Source organism: Pholcus phalangioides, unplaced genomic scaffold (assembly GCF_987345545.1).
Source record: "Pholcus phalangioides strain wild (caught in Gottingen) unplaced genomic scaffold, Ppha-v1.0 ptg000027l_1, whole genome shotgun sequence".
Lineage (NCBI taxonomy): Eukaryota > Metazoa > Arthropoda > Arachnida > Araneae > Pholcidae > Pholcus > Pholcus phalangioides.
The window spans coordinates 510,018-516,081 of record NW_028301617.1 but is presented as its reverse complement, the minus strand read 5'-3'; positions in this window follow the sequence as shown (position 1 = coordinate 516,081).

Below are 6,064 nucleotides of genomic sequence, written 5' to 3'. Positions count from 1 at the left end.
CCTCATGAAGCGTCATGATCCTTCATGTTAGCGAGTGCCCAAAGTTGAACTGAATTGGCGAAAGCAGTTGTGCTCTCAAATTTTCAGTTCCCTCCCCTTAGTGATAACGTGTTTGCAGCAGCTCCATTACTCCAACCCCCATTCGCTCATTGACTTACCCACTTGCTAACCCTAGGCGGAGATGTGTGTGTGTGTGTGGGGGGGGGGTGCCCCCCCAGCGTCAAAGGTGGAGTCGACTGATCTAATGTATATATGAGCTGACATCATCATCATCGTGCCCCCCCCCCAGACTTCCAAGTCAATCTCCGCCTATGTTGCTAACCTATTTGCTCATTCACTCCATTTTTGCACATTTGCACAATTGCTCACTCACTAAGGGCCCTTTCACACGGAGCGGATGCGGGTCCGGAAGAAGTTTTAACAATTGGAATATACTGCGCCTTTCAGACGAGCCGAAAAATCTCCTCACCTAGGAAATGTTCATGCGGGTCCGGACGTCGTCCGCATGTGTCAAAACCTAAGTGCGGGCTCCGCATCCGCACATATAAGTTTTGACAATAGGTTTATTCGGAGCTATTCACACGATGCGGATGCGGAGCGAATTCGTCCGCATCTTTGGCTACTTTTTGAAGGTGATTTTTCACGGAATTTTTTTAATTATTTGCCATAAATACCCTTAAAAACACCATATGATGGTCCCTGCTCATTAATATAATGTACCTACATACGTCTATCCCTTAGATATAGAAACTTTAACTGCCTTTTGTCCATATTTCACAATTTTATATAATAAAACCTGCCAACTACGGCCACTGACGGGACCAAAACTATAAGCCATTACGAATATTTAATTGACTACATACTTTAATAACTTTTAAATTTAATTTAAAAATTTTAATTTTTTTCTTTTTAAATTTTTAAAATTATTTAATATAAATATCTGAAATATTTTTTAAATATTTGTTATGTTTTTAAATTTTTAATCTGTTAATTTTTTTAAACTTTAAAAAAAATACTTTTATTAAACAACGTTATCCACGCACGGTGTTCACTCAGGGCCGGATTAAGACGTTTGAAGACCCTAGCGCTTGAATATTTTTGGTGGTTCCCCCGATACCTACAAGTTTATTTTACTCGATATTCAGTCTGTAAACTTAAAAAATGAAATTTTATATTTCAGAAATGACTAATCTCAGGATGGGATTTCACTCTAAAAGGTTTATGAAAGTTATTTTATAAAACTTGAAAAAAGCAACTAATAAATTGCAAGTGCTACCGATAATTTTATTAGTTGCTTTTTTAAAAGAATTATTATAAAATTTTTATAGTGTAATCCGTACTTGAGGCCGGGATTATACTATAAAGTTTTTTAAAAGATCTTTTATAAAAGTTGAAAAATTCAACCAATAGGCGCATCGGTTGCATTCAAGCAAATGCAACCGGTGATCTTAATGGTTGAATTTTTCACGTTTTATCAAAGAGCTTTTACAAAACTTTTATAGTGTAATCCCGGCCTAAGACAGAATTGTGATGTGAATATTTCTCAGCACAGACATTTTGAAAGTCTCAACCCCTCCCTTTTTTATACTTGCAAATTCTTTGATATTTGCTGAATTTTTTTTTTTTGGAACATCGAATGTTTTGGATTGGATTTTTCGAACATTGGATGTGTTTTTGGAATTTTCTTTCATATTTTTCCGAAAAGACAGATTTTTTTTCAAAATTTTTTGAAAATATTTTAAGATATTTTCTCCCATCGACTACTTGTGAGGATCGGAATAGAGGCATCTTTAGGCTCAATGATAAAAACCACCAAAGAATGCCTCTAGGCTGCCTATGGGCACTGAATCAGGGGTGAAGGAGAAAAATAATTACAAAAATTGCGAAAAAACAGTTTTTATGCACGAATTCCGAACTAAAGATGCGGGCGATTCGTCCGCATCTTCAGTGCTCGTTTGAAAGGGTATGCGGACCCGCGTCCGCATCCGCTCCGTGTGAAAGGGGCCTAATTTGCTCATTCCTCACTGACTTGTTCTATTGCCATTCACTCACTAATTTGCTCACTCGGTTATTCACAAGCCGAGCTCACTGAAGCGTAAAGAGTGAATACGGGTACCCGCATGGTTATGCTTGGATAAGATGGGAGTCGGGCAATGCCGTCTTAACGCATGGACCCACCCGGTCACGGCCCGGGGGCCTCCCAAAAATTAGATCCGATTGAAATTTTCTAGGATTTACCAGGTAGGGCCTCCGAAAAACCACTTGGCCCGGGTGCCCATGACACTCTTAAGATGGTCCTGGGATGTCCACTCAGGGCCAAAAGCAGCAACAAGATCAGCTTCGCAACCTATGGGACTGTCTTTCTCTCTCGTAAATAGTGAAATCATTGACACAGTAAGGACATTTATACATAACAGGACTGTAAGTGGATTCAGTGCCGCAACTAGATGCTTCGTCACCCGGGGCAAGTGCGCATTTTGGTGCCCCCTTGTAATGTTGAAGGAGTGGCCCTGAGTGGATTTGTACGACCCATCGTGGAAACTTCTGCGGATCAAGTTTGGGTCGATACCCATAGGTTAAGAACCCCCCCCCCCCCCCCTCAAAAGGGTGGGGCTGAATCCCGGCGGCCCGTGTCGATTCTTATCTCACACGCACACAATTCTTCATATTTTCACCCAAAAAATGTCTCCATCACAAGATCGTGGAGTTTCGTGAAAGCTCAAAATAGTGTCATTTTGACCGCAGTAGACTTCATAGTTTCGAACTAAAAGCTACCTCTCAGTTATATAAGTTATAATAAAAAATGGTCCCGAGTACATCAAAATATAATGAAAGGAATAAAAACCTCTATATACATTTTTTCGATCAGCGGTTGTTGATTAAAATTAACTATTACTGAAGAAATTACATTTTTCAGATTTTGAATTGTAATACGCTTTTGTAATAACTTCTTTCTGATGAAAGCATTATTGTGGCTGCACTATCTACCCAAACGTTGTCGATAAATGTGGTGACGAAACAATATTCATTTTAGTCCCGTTCACATGTGCAATAAAACATCCCGGGAAGTTCCGGGGTAACGGGGATTTCCGCTACAAACCATTCACATGACGTTTAGTTTATGCCGGTAATCCCCATCTTCTTTCCGGAAGTCGTCACTGGTTACGTAGGTTGAACGGAAGTGATTGATTCAAGATGGCTGACGATGGAGCTTATCATGGAGGAAAGAATAATGTATAAGGGGGAATGTATTCTTTCCTCCATGGGAGCTTATAGTAGTTTTCGCGGCGCAAAGGATTATGGGAAAGAAGGTCGGGGTGACGACCTCCAATCCACCCCAAGAAAGATGGGGGGGTTTTTTTATGAGCTTCTCTCCCACCTTTTTCATCCCTACGATGGGAAAAAAGTTGTCATGCCGGTAATTATCACCACCAAAGCAACCCCTAATCTTGCACATGTGAACGGGGCTTATCGTCATGATAAGTAATTCATGACACTCATGAATAACTAATTCGTCATTTTTGAAAGAAAAACTAGTAGAGTGCTCAAAATTTAGAGCAAACCCTAAATTGAAAGAATATCAAGAAATTTCTTTTGATGTTATAAGAAAAAAAAAGGTGGGGGGGGGGTGTCAACTTTGGGCCATAATTGCTGGACCCCATCTTAGTGCATGGGTCCATCTGTGTAGGGCCTGTAGACCCCAGGCCCTTACGGGGCCTCGTGTTAGTGAGACTAAAAAGTTGAAAAAAATGTGTTTAATTTCATAATAGCGTGTTATATACGTTATATACGGGGTATAGCACTTTATGGGCCGTTCAAGTATTACGTCATCATCGATGGGGGGGGGGGGGTTTCCGATTTGCTGACTTTTGATGACAAGGGGAAAGGGGGGGGGTTTGGATAATGCTTACGTCATCAACCACCCTTTATGAAAATATGAGTTGGATTCGGAGGGGCAGAGCTGATGACGAAATTTTGCTGACGGGGGGGGGGCGGGGGTGGTCAGCGTTTTGTTGACTTTTGCTGACAAGGGGGGTGGGGGAGGTCAAAAATGGCTAAAAATTTGCTTACGTAACACTTGAACGGCCCCTTACTGGCGAACCGTTGATCCTAGAGGCATACTTCCAATTAGAAAAAGTTTTCAAATAACGTGTAGTACTCAGATACAGAGGTACTCTTAACGAATGGGACCCACCCGGAGGTCTCAAGGGAAGAAGGGCCTCACAAAAATGAGATTTCGTTGAAATTTTCTAGGATTTACCTGTTAGGGCCTCAGAAAAACCACTTGGCCCGGGGGGGCCCCCCCCCATGATGCTGCTCTTAAGACGGCCATGCTCAGATACATCATTCATGTTGCAAAGAGTTGTATAGTTATCAAAAAAAAAAAAAATTACATGGACACCCTGTGCCCACGAGAAAGTTGTTGCCTGGCCTCTCCTGATGCCCTGATGCCAACAGAAAAGTTTCCACGTTTATAAGAGCAATATTCGCTGAGAAACTTGAATTCAAAAATCTGAGGAAAGTTGGGAAAGAAGAACAAAAACTAACAAAGCACACTTTTTTCTCTTATTTTTGAATTCAAGTATTACACACACGCGAAGATTACACACAGAAACGTGGAAATTTTTTTGTTGGCATCAGGAGAGACAGGGCAATAGCTTCGTAATTGGGTTTTTTGGGCACAGGGTATACATATAAAAAGCTATTTTTTTTAATATTTTACTAACTATATATACAACCCCTTGCAACATGAATGACGTAACTGAAATTCCTGACATCGCACATTTATATCCTGCAGGAATGACTTCAGTATCTGTCAGCGTTTTCTAGTCATCCTATTTTGAAAACCGTCAGGCGGGCGATTGTGGGATACTGTAGATGCGCAAACGCCACCCGGAGTCGTTACAGCGAGTTGTTGCGCCACATACTTTTGAAGCAATCCCGAACTCACGTCAGTGCGTGCACCTGGCAGCAAGCATGCAGTCGAGATTCTGAGAATATAAATACGTCAGGATGGGGGGTTGCGCGCACACACATACGTACCTAGGGGCTGAGGCCATTTGAGCCCCCCCCCCTTCCCCAATAATTTCCGAAAAAACAATGCAATGCACCCTCCCTTCACCTCGTACGCCGTTTGAGTCCCGTATGTACGGGACGACCAGCAACTTTCAGCCCTCCCCCCCACAATGGTTCCTCTAGCTACACATGCACTGAGAACACACGTTGCGACATGTACCGATTCGTTAGAAATTCCGCATGGACCGCATGCTACTACTACTACTACTCAACTGTACATGCACCTCTCCGACATTCGTCTGCGGAATTTCTAATGAATCGGTGCAGTCTGGAATGTGTGTTCTGAGCGTATGTGTGACCCCCCTAATGTATTTATATTGTCAGAATGGCGATTTCATGCTTGTTGAGTTGGGGATTGCTTTAAAAGTATCTCCCTGTACTGACTCCGCAGGGCATTTGCACACCCATGTTCCTATGTAATTTTGGATTACTATCGTATGCCTGAATTGCTCTTTCAGTTTGGCGACGTTTTTCTGAATCAGTCTGTATAGGAAGGAGAGGGCATGCTCTGTCGAACTGAAGTGAAAACCACTGAAAAAATTGAGCGTATCGTATACATTGTGTTAGGGTTGTTTGGTTTAAACCATGTGGTTTTTTTAAAAAAATCAAATAGAAAGTTGCCTAAATATTTTTTCCTTGAAAAATATCATATTGGTTCATTATTAGCTAAAATGTTTCATTTTTACCATATTCTATATCCTTGGGGTACATTTTGATGGTATATCTTTAAATGACATGAGATTTTATAAGTGGTTTTTTTCAGAAAGTCTCATAAAAGTGGCCAGAATATATATATATTTTTCATATGAAGTGTCTTAGTTATTTAAAGTTATATATAAAAGCCAAAATTTCTCATTCTTACAACATTTTCTAACCTTTGGCTACATTCTGATGATCTATATATCTTTAGCAAATTCATGAATAAGGATTGCATCACACATCTAAATGTAGTGGTGCATTATCTCACAGGGTTTCTTTTTCCCTTCAC